At 36.7% G+C, this 22,506-nt stretch overlaps 1 pseudogene; it reads right to left on the bottom strand.

The window, feature by feature from the left end:
• Positions 1–19,665: 19,665 nt before the first annotated feature.
• LOC122752442 lies at positions 19,666–19,696 on the bottom strand (annotated as a pseudogene).
• Positions 19,697–22,506: the final 2,810 nt, after the last annotated feature.

Here is a 22,506-nt window from a genome sequence, read left to right as displayed (position 1 = left end):
ACTATGACACTATAAGCTACTTGAGGTCAGGAACTATCTTATTGTCTGTTTTTTGTATGTCCAACACTAAGCACAGTGCCTGGAATATGGTAAGCACTTAAGAGGGGAGAAAGAATGGGAAATGGGGCTCAGTAGCTGGAGGCTTTCAGGAAGATGGGTGAAGGTAATATGGATGTAATTTTAGGTTTTCCCTTGAAGACAAGTCTTATCAGTGTGTGTGTGTGTGTGTGTGTGTGTGTGTGTGTGTGTGTGTGTGTGTGCTCATGGTTTCAGTGGGGGTGGGTTAAAAGCAGAAGTTCTAGCTCCTTTCAGCCTCTCCCCTCAGTTGGGTCAGGGAGAGGAGGAGCTGAGGTTTGAGGAGAGATCCCTTGATGATTTTGGCCTTTGGAAAGGTACTTTAGTAGTGAAATGGACATGGCCCTACTGGTTTCAAATGGGATCAAGGTAGGGCAGGGTGGAAATTTCTTGGGCCTTGGTCAGCTTCTAGGGTAGATAAAATCTGGGACTATTCCTCTGTTTAGGCTTAAAGGAACAGTCCATGTTTGTCTCTCACTATTCTGACTTTTACAGGTTTGGGGTTTCAGAGATCCCTCAAAGCTCAAGCTGTATATAAGGGCTAGGGAGTCACAGATATTGGCCTTTGACATAGGGGAAAAAAACCCATAAAACTTCTACAAGTCTCCTGGACCCAGAATATTGAATGAATGGATGAGTGAGCACTTTCTAGTGAGCAAACTCCTTCTACTTAATGTAAATGAACAGCTTTTATGAAACCTGTTGCCTCAGAGAGCATCATGGGCCACTGAGAAGTGAAATGAGTTGGCCAATTACCCTGCTGGTTTTTATCAGAGGCATGACAAGAAACTAACTCTTTCTGGCACAGAAGCTATCTCTCCAGCCTCTCCAGTACACGATGTCTCATGATAGAAAATTTTATCTGAGAGAATTATTTTAATCACATGCCAGATTTGATTCATAGTAATAGTTGAGTGTTTTGCAGTTGTGAATCAATATGAGTGACCTATATTTTAACATTAACAACTCAAAAATCATATATAAGAAAATTTTAATCCTTCTCCCTCTGCTTTGTTGAGCCATCTTTATACGAATCTTTTTCTTCAAATAAGCCTATTCTCTCTCTCAGCTGCCTAAGGACAAGATTCATTAATAAGATTGCCTTTCTTTGTTATTCTTCTGCCTCACAAATGCACACACACACACACACACACACACACACAATCAGTGTGGGTATCATTTAAGTAGTTTAATTTAGTATCAAAATTGCAATCAAGGGTCCTAAGGAATCTGGCTTATATTTCTAAATGAAAAGTGAAATGAGGATATATATATTGGCACTTTTAACTGAATAAATCAATGAAATTCCAATTCATTCTGCTTTGTTTTAAAGTGCCTTTGTTAGTTAAAAAAATCTATAGGAACTAATTTATAGACTCCTAGAACATTTTAATAACATTGTTTAACCTTTAAAATGTATCATAATTTAAAAAATACCCAATGAATTCTATAATCTTAGAATAAGTGACTTCCTCTCTGGCAGTCAAGTACGGTTGAAAGGATGGAGCTTCTGTTCACTTGGTAGACATCTTTGGTGACCCTGATATCTCCATCATGCCTACTATTATTAGTCAAGATGCTTATTATGATTGGAAATATGAAGTGCAGGGCAGGTTTATTCGAAGTATATATGCTTAAGATGATGAAAGAAATTGGCACTGAACCAAAGAAAAGAAAAGTGCGAACTCTGAGTAAGACCAACCCCGACCCCATAAAAAAAGGAACAAAGGCATGAGAAAGGGGATAAACTGGTACATTTTCATGGATTGTTTTTTACAAGGACTTCTCATTTATTGTTTGGTGTAATTTTCCAGATTAATAAAGCTAGGAATTCATGTTTTTCATCATTATCATCCCCTTAAAGCATGGGTTCTCTAACCTGGGGTCCATGGGGGGTGTTGACCTGAATTTTAGTGTAATTGGTTTCCTTTGTAACTATGTATTTTATGTACTTAAATTCATTATTCTGAGAAGGGCTTCAATAGATTCTTAAAGGGGTCCAAGCACAAGCCTACAATTTCTGCTAGTTGGGAGACTGAGGCTGGAATATTTTTAGAGCTTGAGAGTTATGAGTCTCACTGGGCTATGATGATTAGGTGTTCAATTAATATGGTGGAATTAAGGTAGTAAAGCCACCAGGTTACTTAGGGAGGTGTGAACTGACCCAGGTGAGATATAAATTAGGTGAAAGCTCTGCCAATCAAATCAACAAGCATTTATTAAGAGCCTACTATGTGCAAGTCACTGTGCAAAGCACTAGGAATACATACAAACAGAATGAAAGTCCTTGGTTTCAAGATGCTTACATGCTAGTGGGGAAAGACAGTACAAAAAAGCAAGTTGAAAAGGTGACTTGGGGAGGGAGAGAGGAAGGTATTCAGAGAAGAGGCATATAGAAAGGGTATGGCCAGTTAGAAGTGAAGCCTAGAGAGTAATGAAGGCATAGTTGGCTTAATAGTGGTTCTAAAGGAACCAATCATTCAGGAAAGGCAGCAGAAGTGAAATCTTCCAATTGTATGAAGTCCAGGATATAGAGAACTTTCAGGGTAGAGAAGTTTCTATAGTATTGTAGAAATAGCAAGAGAGTCAGCATTGCAGCCTGGAAAGGAATGCTGAGCCCCCTGCACTTCCAGCCTGGGTGATAGAGGAATGCCCAGTCTTTAAATCAAAAAGACAAGGGGAAAAAAAGAACCCCATGCCTTAAGAAGCCCCACTGACCCGGGGTTAGTGAAGCAAGCTTATATTTTATCTTCCCTTCATATGAATTCTGAGATTGGTGCTGTTTTCAAGGTTGCATAGCAGTGGACTCTTAGTCAATCAATAAAGGTTTATTAAGTTCCTAGTATATGCCAGTCACTGTGCAAAGCCCTAGGAATACAAAGAAAAAAAGACAGTCCCTTGTGTTCAAGGAGGTCACAGTATACTGAGGGAGACAACATGCAAGCAATTATGTACAAACAAAAGATGTACAGGACAAATTGGAGATAATCAACAGAGAAAATCAACTAGTCTTTTTTTAAGGAACCAAGAAAAATTATGTTTTCAGATACCATCTTTCTCTGTAGATGGATTGCAATTTTCATAAATCTTTCAAGGTTATCTTGAATCATTGCATTGCCGAAAATAACCAAGTCATTCACAGCAGGTCAGCTTACACTATTGCTGTTATTTTATGAACAGTACATTCTACTCTGCATCAGTTTGTGTAGGTCTTTTCAGGTTTTTCTGATAGCATCCTGCTGGTCATTTTTTTTGGTTTCCGATAAAGTAACTAACAAAAAATTATGTTTCAATCTGCGTTCAAATATCATCAGTTCTCTCTATATATTTTTCATAAGACCATCAGAGTTGTCTTGGATCATTGCATTGATGAAAATAACCTACTCATTCACAGTAGATCATCTTGAAACATTACTGTTACTTTGTATATTGTAGGTTTCACTTTGCATAAACTTATGCAGGTCTCTTGAAGTCTTTCTGATAGTATCCTACTCATATTTTTTTTATAGTGAACTACATTTATGTTGTACTTTAAAAGAGAGATTTCCTTACAATAATTCATGGGTTTACTGATAATCAATGAGTCTTAAGGGGCATTGGGAACATTTTCTTTCAGAAGGTGGGATTTGGGGGGCACCTAGATGGAGCTGTGGATAAAGCACAGGCCCTGGATTCAGGAGGACCTGAGTTCAAATCTGACCTCAGACACTTGACACTTTCTAGCTGTTTGAACCTGGGCAAGTCACAACTCTCATTACCCCACAAAATAAAATAAAATAAAATGAAATGATGTCCATTAAATTTTTTTAAAGGTGGTATTTTAACTGAGACTTGAATGAAGCCAGGGAAGTTAGAAGGCAGAGATGAGGAGGAAGATAATTTCAAGCACATAAAACAGCCAGTGAAAATTTAAACTGCCCAAAGTTAGAAGATGTATCTTTTTAAAAAATAACAAGGAAGCCAGGGTCATTGCATCTCAGAGCATATGGGGGTGTATAATGTGTGTGTGGGGAAACTGAAAAGGTGAGGGGTAGCTATGATTATGATTTGAATGTTAGTCAAATGATTGTATGTTTGATCCTGAAGTCACTGAAGTTTATTGAATGCGGGTGGTGTAGTGAGAAGGGGGCTGGTTCATAGTCACATCTGTACTTTAGAAAGATCATTTTGATAGTTGAGTGGAGGATAGACTGGAGTGGAAGGAGACTTGTGGCAGGCAGACCAATTAGCAGACAATTTCCATAGTGTAGATGAGAAGGGCCTGCACCATGGTGATAGCTGTATCAGAATAAAGAAAGGAGCATAAATGAGAGATATTAGAAAAGTAGAAATGCCAGTAGTGAAAAAAAATGAGGATTTGTGGGTGGCACCTAGGTTGAGAACCTAGGGTACTGGAAGGATGGTATTGCATTAACTGGTAATGGGGAAGTTCAGAAGACAGATTTAGGGGAAAGATAATGAGTTCATTTTCGGACACATTGCAATTGAATTGTCTACTGGATATCTAATTCAAGATCTCTGAAAGGCAGTTGGAGACACAAGACAACATGGAGGTTAGAGCTAGATAAGGAGATTTGAGAATCATCAACATAAAGATGATAAATCCATGGAAGATGATGAGATCAATAAGTGAAACAGAATAGAAAGAGAGTAGAGGGCTCAGGACAGAACCATGTGAGATACCCATGTTTAGCTGGCATGATTTCAGTGACAACCCAGACAAGGAGACTGAGAAGAAGCAGTAAGATGGGTAGGAGAAGAACCAGGACAGAGTGGTGTCCTGAAAACCCAGAGAGAGGAAGAGGGTGATAAGCAGTGCAGAGAGGTGGAAGTGATAGGAAGGAAACAAGCAGACGTGTTAACCTTGTGAAGAAAGGCCACTTCATCATGTGAAACAGGGGTGAAGTAGGAATCAGTGGCAGAGGGCATCTGAGGGATGGGAGATGAGAAAGGGAACAGAGGACTCATGGAAAATGGCCACAATTTTTTCTGTAAAATATAGAACAAAATTCTTAGTTGAGAGGGGAGAGGAGCTATGGGAGGTTTGAGGAGAGATGAAAAGTTTTAGAAGAATCATTGTGGAGGGTATGATAGGAAGCTGATAAGGAAGGTATGGAAGGATGGCTGACAGACAGTGAGGGCCAACCTAAGCTTGTATAACATAAATTTGTAGTGAACCTTGTCAGAATGGTTGTATGATTTTCTCCATCTTCATTCAGTAGCATGTGTATAGGAGCCAAGGTGGTAAATGGTGGCAATAACCCAAGGCTAAGCCATAGCCAACCATAATAATGGGGTTAGGGATTCAAGAGAGGAGAATTGTGTAAAATTGAGTTAGTTCACCAAGAAGTCAAGACAGGGAAAAGGGGAAAGAGTGATTAGTAGAGGGGAAATGGCTTGAGAGAGAACTGAGAGATCAAATTGCTGGAGGTCACCTTGTGGACAATGAATATGGTTTTGCAAAGGAAGTCAAAGGAAGAGGTGAAAAGCTAGATTATGGTCAGAAAAAAGGATTTGCTGTTTTCTTCTTCTTCGTTTTTTTTTTTTTTTTGGTGAGGCAATTGAGGTTAAGTGACTTGCCCAGGGTCACACAGCTAGTAAGTGTTAAGTGTCTAAGGCTGGATTTGAACTCAGATCCTCCTGACTCCAGGGCTGGTGCTCTATCCACTGCACCATCTAGCTGCCCCTATTTGGGGGTTTCTTAAAGATGGGTTTGTACATTTGTGGTTGAGAGCATGATCAAGAGTATGACCATATTTGTGTGTGACTTGGGTGGGGTAGAGGGTGATAGCAAGATCAACGGTATAACCATTTCTGTTTTGTAGCTGAGATAGGAGTGCAAAGGTAGGTCATAAGAAATGAGTAAAATGAGTAACTAAGTGTTAAGGGTATCTGAGGGAATATCTATCCATATGTCTGTCTGTCCTGTCTGTTTTTCTCTCTGTCTGTCTATGTCGAACTCCCTAGGATCAGGGCAGAAGTTGGGGAGGAAAGAAAGACTGAGAGAAAGGCACTGAACTCACAGAAGAAGAAAGAAGAATATTTTGGAAATTTGTAGACAACTATCATGAGGTTGGAGAAATAGTGTAGGTACATATTTTAGAGAACCTTCTCAAAGAGTTCAAAAGGCAGAAGAGATGTGAGATGATAATTCATGGAAATGCAAGGAACAAGACTGGTTTTTTGAAGATGGAGGAGACATAGGGATATTTGTAAGAAGTAGTAAAGTAGTGAGTATAGACAGATATCAGAGATATGTGAGAAAATGGAGGTGATCGAGAGGACAGGAGACAGAATGGGATGTGATCACTTGTGCAGGTAAAGGGGTACTCCTTAGCAAGGAGAAGTACTGCATAGGAGAAGTTGATTGTAACATAAGAAACATAAGAGATATGTGTCATATCAATCTACTTGATTATATAAGTTCCCTGAAGCCAGGGGCCATGTTAAATAAACTGTGTAAATCCTATAGAATGTAGCAAAATATGATGTATGCAGTAGGAACTTTATGAATATTTATTGAAGTGAACTGGTTTACTTACATTTAAAATTCTACTTCACAAGAATAAAATGAGAAATGATATAACTAGAATCCACTTTATCTAAATATATATATATATATATATATATATATATATATATATATATATATATATATATATATATATATATATATATATATATATATATATATATATATATATATATATATGGCAGTTTTAGGAAACGAAATTTGAATTAGCATTGTGATATTACTGAGAAGAAACCTAATATAACTTTAATCTACATTAAGAAGAATAGTGTCCAAGAATATGAAGGTGATAATCCCACTGTATTTTACTTTGGTCAAATTACATCAGTAGTATTAAGAACTACAGTCCTGCAGAAACATCCAATATAATTTCTTTGTTGTAATTATTTTTAATAAAATTATTTAATGTAAAGTTCAAATTAAAAAAGCCATAATAGTGTCATAGTTGAGATTTTAAGAAAAGGGGAAACTTAGGCAGTCCTCTGAGCAAGAAAACTTATTAGCAGAGGCATGCTACCTGTCCATAAATGGGCTAATGGATTGCTAATATTAATGCCAAAAACCTCAAGCAAAAAGATAGTTTCACTTATATAGGTTTGGGGGAGTCCAGGACGAAGATCAAAGCATGGTAGATGATATCATGGGATTAAAGGTAACATTATTGGTTACAGAGTTGAGGCACAGGGAACAACAACATTGGTTGGAAGTTTGATTATGGGGACTAGCAACGACCCCCTGGCCCCCTTCTTCTCTCACAAGACTAAGAAGTGTTCATTTTCTGAGTGCTGGTGTGAGATAGTGGTCCAGACTTTTGGACAACAAACCAAACATCCTTGAAGGATACCTTGGTGGAGTAAAGATATCATGTCCAAACTCCCTCCCGAAAAGTCAGTTAAATTCCTTGATGCAGGAGAGCTGAATTTTTAAACAGCCCATTACAGGCTAGCTGAATGCTGAACTAAGTTCAGAGACAAAGAACCATGACTTAAACAGGTACAGAACAAAATTAATTACTTGCAAATAGGATCAACAAGAAAATGATACCAGATCAATCTTAATCCTTTCAATAGTCATACGAACTAACAAGAAATTTTAACTATAAGTACTATTGGAAAGACTTGTGGAAATACAAGAGTACTACTAGTTGGGAGAATCATATTTGAAGTAGGACACTGAGGAGCTGGAGAACATCTGGAGAAGGAGAGGCAGGTTGTTGAAAGACTTTAAGATGATGCCATATGTGCTGGTCATAGTACTACATCTGGCATAATAAATAATTCAGAGCCTGGAGGGTCAGATAAAACATTCTTTTAATAAAAACAGATTCAATAATCCCCATGAAAAATTAACTCACAAAGTATTTTTAAAAAATAAAAGCTCATGAGAGGGTCAAAGCTGCCAGCAAGAAGGTTAAAAGTGCTTGGTAATGAAGTTGCTGGGTCTTTCAACAACATCTCCTCTAAAGTTCCAAAACTGCTATTATATACTCTTTGCCCAAAGAACCCACATCTGGATTCCAATAGGTTCACTTAGGGACAGTTTAATTCAAATTGCTATAGGTCTACGCCACAGAGATTTGGCTTATAGCAGCACCATATCATGCTGGCAAAGTGTAGGGATGGTTAATTAAAGCAATTCCAGTTTCACTAGTGCACTTGTTCTCACCATATGAAGATGAATTGAAAGAATTAGGGATGTTGAGCCTGGAGAGGAGTGGACATAGGAGAAGAGAGACATTACAGCTGTCAAGTAGGTAAAGGATTGTCCCATAGAAGAATAAAGGCATTGATTTGTAAACAGTCTCTTCTCTGTTGCAGATTACAGTCTTGTATATACAATGTAGATTACAGCAATTCTAGGCAACACATTGGATAGAGCACTAGGCTTGAAATCAGGAAGACTCATCTTCAGGAGTTAAAATCTGGCACATGTACTAACTGTGTGACCTTGGGCAACTCATTTAATGCAGTTTGACTCAGTTTCTTCATGGATTAAATGAGAAGGAAATGGTAGACCACTCCAGTGTCTTTAACAAAACACAAACAACAATAATGATGATAACAACAACAACAACAACAGCAACAACAACAACAAAACGAAAATGTGGTCATGGAGACTTGGACACATTCAAAATGACTGAACAACTACAACAAATAATTCTTCCATAGTGAAGCTACTAAATCTCCTTCTATCTATGTCGTTTAATATTTCTCTGTTACCAAGGCAGCACCCATGTTGTCTCACTCTTCTTACATGCGTGATCAACTCACCTTCTTTTTGGTTCTACATTTCCTTGGTGATATATTTATTGAAAAAATGTTTATCAATGAATTTTGTTTTCTACATCAAATTAAATCAAATAACTCTCTTCAAAGAAGCATTCTTTGTAACAATAACAATGACAATCAAATTTAAATTGTATATTAAACATTCTGTATGATTCCATCATGTATGAGTGATCCCATTCCTTTTTCAGCAAGAGGAGAAAAGAGTCTTTACTCTTTGTTCTCTGGGATAAAGATTAGTCATTGTAATTAATGTAGATGTGATTCTCTCTTAAGGCTATTTTCATATGAGTCATTTTAGTAACTATGGACAGCCTACTTTTCTTCATACACTTCTATGTATTTCTCATAATTTGTGTTACCTGTATATAGAGGTAATATTTCCTATAAGGACTTGAGGATGATGATACTTTCATTCTTTTTTTTGTGGGGGGGGTGAGGCAATTGGGGTTAAGTGACTTGTCCAGGGTCACACATCTAGTAAGTGTCAAGGGTCTGAGGCCAGATGTGAACTCAATTCCTCCTGAATCTAGGGCCGGTACTCTATCCACTGTGCCACCTAGCTGCCCTAGATGATGATACTTTCAAAGAAAGATTCAGATGATGGGTAGATCAAGAGAATAACCTGGTATATACCTCTACCTATAACCTCTACCTATCCCTATCCCTATCCGTATCCCTACAGCTACATCTATCTATATCATCTACATCTACATCTACATCTATCTCTATCTCTATCTAATCTGTATCTGTGTGTGTTGGTGAGTGTATATATTTAGATTTTGAAATCTGATATATCTCTTTATATAATATATGTAAAATTTGGTATGTGTAAGTAATATGGTGTAAACACATACACACACACACACACATATATATGGTATATATAAGTACTAATAACATAGGCTATCAACAGACTTCAAAATCTTTAAATGACAGAAGACTATATATATATATATATATATATATATATATATATATATATATTTGTTGTTGTTGTTCAGCATTTTATTATTTTCCAGTTACACATAAAGATAGTTTTCCACATTTATTTTCATAGGATTTTTAGTTCCAATTTCTTCTCCTACCCTCCTTTCCCTCCCTCCTCCCCAAGACAGAAAGCAATCTGATATAGGTTATATATGTGCAATTACATTAAACAAATTTCTGCATTAGTCATATTGTCAAAAAAGAGTCAGAGCACCAGGGAAAAACATCAAAAAAGAAGGGGAAAAACACTCCAAAAGTAGAAACAGTATGGTGCAATCTGCATTCATATACCACAGTTCTTTTTTCTGGATGTTGAGAAAATTTTTTATCATGAAGTTCTTTGAAATTGTTTTGGACCATTGCATTGCTAAAAAGTGTCAATTCTATCACTAATGTTAATCACACAATGTTGCTGTTACTGTATACAATGTTCTCCTGGTTCTGCTCCTTTCAGTCAGCATCATGTAAATCCTTCCAGGTTTCTCTGAACTTTTCCTGCTCATCAGTACTTTTCACAATGACTTTTTTAAAACTTTGTGTTCTAAATTTTCTTCTTCCCTCCCTCCTCATCCCTCCCTATGAAATCCAGCAATTTAATATAAGTCATACATGTGCAGTTATGCAAAACATCCTCTCATTAGTCAGGTTGTGTAAGAAAATAGACAAAATACCTTTAGAAAGACGAGCTAACAAAAATTATACTTCGATCTGTACTCAGATACCATCTGTTCTATCTCTGTTGATGGTTTGTATTTTTCATATGTCCTTCTGATAGTATCCTGCTCATCATTTCTTTCACAGTTACCCTCCATCTTATTACCTCTACTTTCTAATTCCTTCACCCTATACCTCCTCAAAAGTGTTTTGCTTTTTACTGCCTCCTCCACCGAATCTGCCTTTCCTTCCATTGCCTCCCCCAGCCCCATCTCTTTCCCTTCCCACTTTCCCACAGGGCAAGATGTATTACTATACCCTCTTGAATGTGTATGCTATTCCCTCTTTGAGCCAATTCTGATGAGAGTTAGGCTCACTCACTCCCCCACTCCTTCCCCATCTTCCCCTCTACTCCATAATCTTTTTCTTTTTTTCTTTTCTGTGAGCTACTTTTCCCCAATCCACCTTTCCCTGTCCCTTTCTTCTAGTGAATTGTTCTTGCCCCTTAACTTCATTTTGAAGATGTCATCATGGGTCAGTTAGGTGAGACAAAGTGGACAAAGCAAAAGCCCTGGACCCAGGAGGCCCCAAGCCCACATTTGTCACCAGACATAAGCCACCCCACCCTGCCTGCTTCACAAAAAACAAGGATCAACAAAAAATAAATGCTTTACAGATATCATCCCTTCATATTCAATTCATTCCTGTGCCCTCTAAGTATATTCCTTTCAGCTGCTCTAATACTGAGAACGATCTTTTGAGTTAGAAGTATTATCTTCCCATGTAGGAATATAAACAATTTAATCTTTTAATATCCCTTATAATTTCTTTTTCTTGTTTGCATTTTTCTGCTTCTCTAGGGTCTTGTACTTGAAAGTCAAATTTTCTATTCAGTTTATCTCTTTTCTTCACAAATGCCTGAAAGTCCTCTTTTTCTCTGAAGTCCCATTTTTCCCCCTGAAAGATTATAATCAGTTTTGCTGTGTATGTAATTTTTGCCTTTAGTCCCATTTCCTTTGCCCTCTGGAATATCATATTCCATGCCCTCTGGTCCTTTAATGTAGATGCTGCTAGATCTTGTTTTGTCCTTATTGTAGCTCCACAGTATTTGAATTTCTTTTTTCTAGCTTCTTGCAATATTTTCTCCTTGATCTTGGATCTCTAGAATTTGGCTGTAATATTCCTGAAAGTTTTCCTTTCCAGATCTCTTTCACGAGGTGATCAGTGGATTCTGTCAATTTCTATTTTACCTTCTGCTTCCAGAATATCAGGGCAAATTTCCCTGATAATTTCTTGGAAGATGATGTCTAGGCTCTTTTTTTGATCATGGCTTTCAGGTAGTCCAATGATTTTCAAATTATCTCTCCTGGATCTATTTTCCAGGTCAGCAGTTTTTCCATATTACCCTCTATTTTTTTTTTTATTCAATTGGATTTGCTTTACTGTGGCTTGGTTTCTCATAAAGTCACTAGCTTCCATTTGTTCAATCTCAATTCTTAGGCAATTATTTTCTTCACTTTTGTATCTCCTTTCCCATTTGGCTTTTCAAGCTGTTGACTTCTTTCTCATGACTTTCCTGCATTGCTTTCATTCCTCTTTCCATTCTTTCCTCCATCTCTCTAAATCTTCCTTCTATCTCTCCTATGTTTTCAAAGTCCCTTTTGAGTGCTTCCATGGCCTGAGACCAATTCATATTTTTCTTGGAAGCTTTGGATGTTGGAGCTTTGACTTTGTTTTTATTTTCTTCTGAGGGTGTATTTTGGTCTACCCCACCCCCAAAGAAGCTGTCTATTGCCCATTGTCTTTTTTTGCCTACTCATCTCAGCCTGGAAGCAGATATCTGATTGAAATCTGATTCTCTATGGTCAGAAGCTTGGTGTGCCTGTTGCCCTCCCCCACTAGGCCACCACCACTTGATTTGGCCCACTGGTTCAGAACCAGGGTGCTTTGCCCCAACTCCAGCAGAGACTGCAGCCCACTTCACCCTGGCCAACTCCCAAACCCCCTCACTGGTCTGCAAGCTGAACTTCAGAAGAAGCTGTTGGTCCTGAAGACTCCAAGGTGCTGGAAGCACCGTTTGTTCCTGGCTGGATCCAGACTGTGCACTGAACTCCTCTCTCAGCCTGATCAGCAGATGATCCCAATTGACCTCTTTGGCTGGCAAATAGTCTCACTTTGTTCTTATGTGCATTCGGCTGCTCTGTTTTTGTTTGTTTGTTTGTTTGTTTGTTTTATGGCATTATTTGGGAATGTGTGGACAGGTTTATCTGGAACTTGAGGGAGTCACATCCTCCCCCCTCTCCCTGCCATCTTGGCTCCGACCCCCAGAAGAATATATATTTTATTAAGGGGATTAGGGAACAGGTAGAGTTTTGGGGGGCTATTTTTAGGATTTATTTGGGGGGAGGAACTATTCCATGCCCAACACGTGATGCATTTTGGTATTTTCTACACATTTCAAGTCAAATTCCTGTCTGTAAAAATATGGCAGAAAATTGTCTATATAAATCTGTCCTCCCTCAGCAAAGCAGAATGCAGTGAAGTGGGGGTGGGGATGGGAGTTTAACTCAGTTTCAATAAAGAGAACAAGGATATGGAGGTTCTAGGCAGCTGTAGGACAATGGACTGAAGGCCTTTGCTCCTTCCTTCTTTTTCTGTATCCCTTAACCAAAGTAATTAATAAATAGATCAATCATCAATCAATAAACACTTATTAAATATCTAGTATGTGCTAGGCACTGTGCTAAGTGTTGGCGATACAAAAAGAGACAAAGACAATCATTGCCTTCGAGGAGCATATGATCCAACTTACCTACTATTGACCCATTCCCTCTCCAGGGATTTAATTTTCTTTTCTTCTTTCCAAGTAGATCTTCCTATCCTGCACTCCTCTCACTTCTTCCCTGTTTTTCTCCATTCCCTTTTTCCTATACCCCTTCCCTTCTGCTCTTGACAAGTAACAGTAAAAGTTACCCTCACTCCGGAAGGCCCTTAATAATCATAGCAATAGGGGGTGAGGTTGATAAGAAGAATCTGATGGAGCAGAAAGAGGATGGAACTTTAAATACTGTGATTTGACCTAGAACATTCTCAGTCTAGTACAGACTAGTACAGAGGTCCATGAATCTTGGGAATAGATTTTAGGGGATCTGGGAACTTGGATGGAGAAAAAAATACACTTATAATTTCATTTAATTGACACACAGGTCTATGACATAAATATGGGTTAAGAACTTCTTCATTAGAGTAAATAATTCTTCCTAGCACTCAACTGAATTTCTCTCAGTTACTTCTTATGTTATTTTCATATCATTATTTAAAAGACTAGAGGACATGTTCCCTGTTACTTTTTTCTGTAAGTCCTGCTTAACTTGCTAAATTCTTTTCCCTGTTCTCAGACTACTAGTTACTGCAATTGCTGTTCCCAATGTTAGCTCTTCTAGACTTTCTCCTGGCCTGCCATCCTCTATTATTGAACCAAACTTTTGATATTTTTGTGCCTCTTGATTTAGTTACTCACCTTTTTCCTCTTATCATTGACAATTTCATTGCTGAAACTTTCTCACTGAGCCACCTCCATAATCTCTCCCAATTCAGTTTGATTCAAGAAGGACTTATGTTCTGGAACTAGCTATTAATGGAAACACCTCTTAATTGTCGCCACGAGTTCATCTGGCAATTATGGAAACATTTATTTCTCTAGCAAGGTGGAGAGTTTAATGTTAAATTATTTTACCATATTATTGGACTTGCTTTCAATAAAAAATAAGAGATAAAAATAATTTCAATTCAACAAGTCATGATTGAGCACCTAGATGTTAAAGGGACCATGGTAGACACTGGGGGCAGAGAGACCGATGAAATGATTATTCATGGCCCCAAACAGTTCTTCTGGCTAGTTATGCCTATTGACTAGACAGTTCAGTGCTCACAAGGTCAAAACTTCAGTCTGAACTTCCAGATGTGTAAGTTAACATCATTCTATTGAATGGCCACTGAATGTACAAAGTCCTTTGATTTCATGAAAGTATACCATGGGTCACAAAAGACCTTGGCATGTATAGATCCTAAAAAATGGATTCCCTCTACTGGGAAAAAAACCCTCAACATTTAACTGGTGGGTAATATTTTATTCACTTGGGAAATAGGGCATGTTGAAGCCAATATAACAAGAAACATGAATATTTACTAAAGGTTGTACATTCACAGGAAATTGTCAAGGAAGCCCCCAGAAAGGAAGGGCAAAGGAGATCTTAGTTCTTAAATAAGTCTCAAAATGATTGCTTTCATATCTGTTATGCTTATGCAGGCAATTAAATTACAAATCCTCACATAAAGATTTAGTCTAAATAGGGTTAAAAAAGTTGTTCTTATCTCCTGAGTACTATTAAACTCATTAAAAAGTCCACAGGAATAATGTTCTAAATATCTAATTATCTAGAGATTTCAAAATATATTTCCAACTGCTTCAGAGAAAATATAAACTTCCTTTGGCCTTACTCTATGTGCATATTAAGCATTGCTTTATATTCCTCAGTTGATAGTTAGTTTTTCCTGAAACATTGCCCCTAGAGAAATTTCTTAATGACAACCACTCCTCTAAGCACTTTATTACAACTGCTTATCAATTAATTAATGAACAGAGAAATATCTTTAATGAAGCTTCTCACCTTTTTGGGAAGGCCAAATTAGAAGCAGAAATCCCTTCTACTGTAACATAACATTTTCTTTTCCAAAAATGATACTGAAAACACCAAAGTAACAAATAATGTGCTTCCATTTACTGACAAGACTCCACATTTGTCAAGAAGTGAATGCCCTTTGTCTCTCATTCAGTTCCTTCTTGTTCCTTGTGTCTTAGGAGTATTCAAGAGTATGCCATGCAGAGGGGTGAAAGAGAAATCAAAAAGCATTTATTAAGTACCTACTATGTGGCAGAAAGTGTTCTGGTTTTTGAGGATACAAATGTATTGAATAAAATATATTTATATTCAAATGGGGGATACCACAAAGTCTCATATACATATTGCTATGAAGAGAATAAATATAAATAAATACAAGGTTGTTCAATATAAAGTAGTTTGGGAGGGAGAGACCTAGCAGCTGGGGAATCAGGAGAGGCATCATATAGAAGAAGACAGCACTTCAGCTTAGCCTTAAAGGAATAAAAAGATTCTATAAAGTGGGAGAAAGGAGTTCATTCTAGGCATGGGGCACAGCCAGTCTAAAGACACAGGGATGGGAGATGGTGAGGAACATAGAGATCAGTTTTGCTGGATTGCAGAGTTGGTGGAAAGTATGTTTGAGAGAAATATTCAATGAATCTAGAAAGATAGGTTGAGGCCAGGTTGTGAAGGCCTTTAAAAGCTAAACTGAATAATTTATATTGTAATCTAGAAGCAACAGGGAGCCACTGGAGGTGACTGAGTAAGAGAGTGATGTGATCAGACTTATGTTTGAGGAAAATCACTTTGGAAGTAGTATGGACAGAAGTTGTAAAAGACCTGCAGCAGGGAGAGCAATAAAAAGGTCATTGTAATAATAACCTAGGCAAGAGGTAATGAGGGCTGGAGTGGCATCTGTATGAGTAGAGAGAAGCAGTCAGCTGCAAGAGATGTTTTGGAGGTAGGAATAAAACAATTTAACAACTGGCTAGATATGTAAGTTGAGTGGAAGAAGAATGAGAGGAAGAGTCAAGGAAAATGCCAAGATGAAACCCTGGGAAGCAAGAAGGATGATGCTTGGTACCTTTGGCAAAAAAAACTGGCCAGAAAAGAAGAACTCACAACATAGACCATCAGTTTTGTCAGTTGAAGAGAGTAGTTTCAGTTGGTTGGTGAGGTGACAAGCCATATTGCAAAAGGTTGAGGATAAGCGAGAGGAAATGAAGTGGGGGCAGGAAGTAAAGATTTCTTCCATGAGTTTGGCTATGAAAGGAAAGACAGATATCAGGCAATAATAGCTCGAGGGCATTGTATGGTCTTGTGAGTTATTGTTGTTGGTTTGTTTATTTTATTTCATTTTATTTTTTTAAAGATGGGTGAGATTTGGGCAGGTTTCGGCAGTAGAGAGAGAACCAGAAAGACAGATATCATGGTGTAGAGCACCATAAGCTAACTGGGATACTAGATTTAGAACTGGAAAAGGTAATCAAGCTGAACCCTTTAATTTATTGTTTTGGTTTTTTTTTTTTTGGCAGGGCAATGGGGGTTAGGTGACTGGTCCAGGGTCACACAGCTAGTAAGTGTCAAATGTCTGAGGCTGGCTTTGAACTCAGGTCCTCCTGAATCCAGGGCCAGTGCTTTAGCCACTGTGCCACCTAGCTGCCCCTCAACCCTTTAATTTAACAAATGAGGACACTGAGGCACAGAAAAGTTAAGTTACTTGTCCAGAGGTACAGTTTTTAAGTGTCTGAGGCAGGATTTTAACCTTAATTGTGAGTTTAGCACTCTATCCACTATGTCAAGTTGCTTGTTTGAATGCTGGTTTCTCTGACACAAAATGTATTACTATGGAAAAATCATAAAACATCTTTCAGTCTCAAATTTATCAACTACAAATGGTGATACTAATGCTTGCAGTTTTAACTTCATAGGGTTTTTTCAAAATGGCTTTGCAAAAAATGCTTAATAAATACCTTCTAATACAAAGCATTATACTTAAAGAGAACTTCCCTCTCCATTATTTAATTGAAGCCTCACAAAAATCCTGTGAGATAGATAATAAAAGTAGCATTATCTCAATATTACTGATGGATTACTCCTAAACATAACTTGCATTTGTATAAGACACTCAAAGACCACTTGTGTCTTTGTGCCCACAGTTTTACAACCCATTCTCCACTTACTGCTAGGAAGGCTATGTTCCCTACTCCTCCAAATACCGCAGAGCCTTTTTAATTGTTTTAAAAGAAAATTTACTGAACAGTACCATAGGGGAAGTATGCAGAAAATATCTGGGATAAAATCATATGTCACCAGAGTCATATGATAGTAAAGCGTGTCATAATTATTTCACCCTATGTTTCCAGTCTATATATAATTAGAGGAGTTATCCAAATTAAACACATGCAATTAAAAGTAATGGAATCTTCTTAAATTTGATAGAAGTAGGTATATATATATATATATATATATATATATATATATATATATATACAATAATGATTATTTTCTTCTAAAAATAAGTCAAAATAATTCCATGTTTGCTTGACATCATTGAATAAGTAGTCTGTTTAATCCTCCTATAGACTTAGTTTATAAAGTTTAATATGTAAGCAATATAATTAATTATTAAAAACACAAGTTACTTTCATCATTGCTAAACCAGCATTAAAATGAAATGGAAAGTTATCCATCGTCTGGGATATTTATTTCTCTTTTTTGATTGATGCTCTTTACAAGAAGTTGGTGGTCAACAGTAGTACGTATATTGAAAGCAATTATGACCAATGACTTCCTTTAAAAACATGTCTGAAGGTTTATTCCTGGTAGTAATTTCAATTTAACTCAACAAATATTCGTCAAGGGCCACTATATACAGGGCAATCTGCTTGGTGCTGGAGAAGCAAATGTGAAACATTACATCACCCATTCCTTTAAGAAGTTTATGTTCCAGCAAGGACTATCAAGCATATACACAAATAACTATGACTTAGAATAATATCGTTCATAAAGAGTCTTTTCCACCTCTAGATCTATGATACTGTGGTTCCAATGAAAGATTAAAGCAAATTTTGGAGAACGTCCCAGTTTAAGGAGCAGAAAAATTATTAGAAATATGCAAAGGGGACAGAGGACAAATAAGGGGAAACTAGAATATAGTCAAAGAAACTAGGTGGAGCAATTGATAGAGTGTTGGGCCTGGATTAAGGAAGATAGCATATAGGTTCATAGGTTCCTCTGAGCAAAACAGTCAATCTTTGATGCCTTGGTTTGTGGTGAAGAGAAAATAAGAGAATATTTATAAAGGGCTTTGAAAACCTTAAAATAATATTAAATGATAACTTTTATTATAAAACCTATGCTAAAAAAAAGACAAGGTTTCAATTGAATAAGCGGGTACATAGTATCAAATGCAACAAAGAAATCAAGAGAGCAAATGACAGAAAAAGAAACTCTTGGATTTGGCATAGTTCACAACACTCATGACCTTGGGAAAGGATATTTCTGAATAATGGAAGCCAGATTTCTGTATATTAAGATGGAGGTGCACAGTGAAGAAGTGAAGATATTCAAAGTAAATTATTCTTTCTTGAATTTTGGAAATGATGGGGGGAAGAGAAAGACAGGATTATAGCTGGAAATGGCTGAGCAAGAAGAGTCAATAGAGAGGAAGATATTGAACATAGAGATGGATTAATCAATGAAGATGATATATTCATATTGAACTTTGAAGTTATGCAAATTCTTTCTCTCTTGCTAATTTATGACCTTGCTGGGGATTCCCATTTCTTCCCACACACAATTTGAGAATTACATACATACATATAACACACACCACACACACCACAAACACATATATATTTTATATATATATATATATATACATGTATATATGTATATATATTTCTTTCAAATGGAAGAATCATCCCAGTGTTATTAACATGATACATTTGTTTTGAAGTTCATTCCTATGTTCCGTGGTACAGTAGAACAAAAACAAATAAACAAAAATTAATTGGGATTCAGAAGACCTTATTTTAGCTTTCTGAGATTGGACTGAATTTTTCTGGCTTTAGTTTATTCATTTGTAAAAATAGGGGTAATGAACTGTATCATCTTTCTGGATCTTCCATATCATTTTAAGAGATGTTAAACAATTGGTAGCTTCTAAAAAGGGGAATAGGGTGACTACTTTTATTTTCAATTGCTTAAATTTATCAGCACTTGTGGGATATTATTTATGTAGTCTATTACATACTTATTAGAGAGATAACTGATTTGACAGATCTTAAGCATCTTTGATTTTTTTTAAATGGGGAAATAATTAAATCTTACTAAAATTAATTACAATCACTTCCTTTCTAGTATTCTCCTTTCATATTTATATCCAGTCTTTTTGTTGTTGTTACTTTTCTTTCCCTAGCTGTGGGATGATTTGTTTTTGAGTATAAGTAACACTCATTTTTCTGCTAACCTTCTCTCCTTTCATACAACACACACACACACACCCATCTTTCTGAATTCATGTCTAGATAAAGCCATCAAACCAACCCACCATTAGATCCATTTGTACTTATAAACCATTTTTAAGTTGTGCCATTGTCTGGCTCAACCATCATAAAAATTAGCAGTCAAAACTGGATGGTTTGTAGAAGAAGGTTTTTGCCTCAGAACATTGAATTTAGATGCCTCTTGTATTCCTTTAGCAGTTTAAAAACAACAGAGATTAGCACCTAGTTATTCAGAGCCCTATAATATCTAATTGAAATAGGAAGCTGCCAGATAGTTGGCAAGAGTTAGCTCTTCTGCTACTCCACTTTGCTTCATTCCTTCTCCACCTGGCAGCCTCCCCAACAGTGGTCTTTTGCTGGTGTCTTTAACCACACCCCTCTGCATTAAACTGAGAGCAAACGTGCCCCTTCCCATGATCATGGTATGTTTCACTTGCCCCGAGTACAAAAATCCTACTTATAGATCTGTAGATCTGTTTATCATGGTTTCTCTCTCACATAAGTATAACTCTAGGGATTTCTATATTAGGCTTATGTCTGATGACACAGATTTTTTTAAGGCCCCAAGTTCAAGTAATTCTTCCCTTTAAAGAATAGTTAGGAAACATATGAATATACAAGAGCAGGGTATCAATCCGTTGTTAAACACAAACATGTAAACATATGTACTCATGCACAAATTAAGGAGATTTAGGTCAGCAAGTAGTTAATTGTAGGAATTGACTCCATCTTGTGATTTAGCTTGGTTTCTATTCAATTCTTGGTAGCCAAATTTCTGTCTTTGAGAAAACTTTATTCAATTCTGGGAACTGGGAGAACTTATTGTACTGTTATTGTTCTGTACCTTATTATTCTGTTTGAAGCTACCCCACAATAACAAGGAAGCTGGACCACCTCTACCTGTTGTTTAGAGACCTAGGACCTAGGTTATGCTGACTATCAACACAGTCCAATCCAAAGATTGATGAAAGGAGCTTTCTCACAATTCTACATTGGAAGCATCCCATCTGTCTTATCTGAAAACTGGCCTTGTACTAATCAATCAGTTATTGTTTCCATGTTCCCTTGATTGTTTACAGATACTTGGGGATTGGGACACCTCCTTTTCTGAATTCAGGTAATTGTTCACTCTCCCCCTCCAAATTGGAAAGTCCCTAATCTTTCATCAAATTAGAAGTCAAATTACCTAAATGTTGCATTTTTTCCTTTTAATTACTTGGTCTTATCTGATTTATAGATTTTAATCAATGAAAGTCTGTATTCCCCTATATTCAGGGTCCAGGCCTAGGCTGAGAAGGCCTGGTCTCACTTTGTTAGACAATTGGCAGGCAATGTTTAATAAATTAATATGCTCAGAAGATCAAAACTTTATTTTCCTCAGTAAATTTGTCTCTTACCCACTGCACATACATGTACATATACATATTTTATGCATACATGCATGTGTGCAGTACATGTGTATGTGTGTTTGTCTATCTATAAGCCCTTTCTCATCTTTTCCCATGAAGGCTTGGGTTTGACATTTTTACCAACCACTCTGGTCATGCTATTGCTCTGTGCATCTAGCAAAAACCTTTTTACCTCTATCTCATTTTCCTCTTCTCTCTCTTGTTAGTCAGTTCAGTCATAACCAACTCTTCATGACTCCATTTGGAATTTTTTGGCAAAGATACTGGAGTAGTTTACCATTTCCTTCAGCTCATTTTACAGAAGAGGAAACATACAGGGTTAAGGGACTTGTCCAGGGTCACACAGCTAGTAAGTGTTTGAGAGCAGATTTGAACTCAGGTCTTCCTGACTCCAGGTCAAGTGCTGTATATACTGTGCCACATATATCTTTCTTTTCTCTAGAGATCCTCAAAAAACTCTGGTTGAAAAGAGGAAAACCCACACCTCCAGTTCTAATCTCATGTTAATTTCCTCTTTTCAAAGGCTAGGAAGAAATACAACTCCTGGGGTTTTTGAAATCACCTCAAGCTTGTGGGCCCTTACATAGCTACACCTTCACATTTTCCTTTCTGTTTTCCTAAGACTTATTGAAATCAGCTTTCTTAAAATTCATCTTCTTATTTGTTTCTTTCTGTCCTGTCTTTGTGAAATATCATAGCTAAATAACCTCTAAAGTTGCTCCTTAATTCCATTATTTTAAAAAAGTCTTTTTTTCTTAACATATATATTATATATAATACTGAATTATGGGGTCTATATATATCTACATATCATATGTAGATATATATACACTTTCTCAAATAGAGCTGTGAGAAAAATGAAAAATATAACTAATGACAAACTCTGAAAAACAGTGATCAAAGATATATACACATATGGGTGTATATATCTGTGTGTATGTGTGTATGTATGTGTCTATCTCCATATGCCTCATGGATTATCTTCCTTTTCAATGATGAACTGAATTTTTAGGGAATATAGCTATTAATAACATTTTTTATTTATTAAGATTAATTATAAGTACATTCTTTTCCCAATGATTCTGATTATTAATTTCCTTTTCAGCAAGGTATTTTATTATGAAATTGATCAAATTCTATTATAATACTTTTTATGCCATATATGTATCTATGTATCTATGTATCTATCTATCTGATCTGTGTTCTTTTCTCTTTTTCTCTATCAAAGCTTTTGGTTTTATATTTAAACTGCCAATATATTATTCATTGTGACTACATCTTAAAACATCTTATTTTTATCTTTTAATGTCAGTAAAAACCCATACGAAGAATTTATGCTTTTTGCAAAGGATGAAGTTTTTCCTGCTGTTTTCTTTTATATGAGAT

Source organism: Dromiciops gliroides, chromosome 3, assembly GCF_019393635.1.
Source record: "Dromiciops gliroides isolate mDroGli1 chromosome 3, mDroGli1.pri, whole genome shotgun sequence".
Classification (NCBI taxonomy): Eukaryota; Metazoa; Chordata; class Mammalia; order Microbiotheria; family Microbiotheriidae; genus Dromiciops; species Dromiciops gliroides.
The sequence above is the reverse complement of the archived record's forward strand: the minus strand, read 5'-3'. Positions and strand labels throughout refer to the sequence as shown.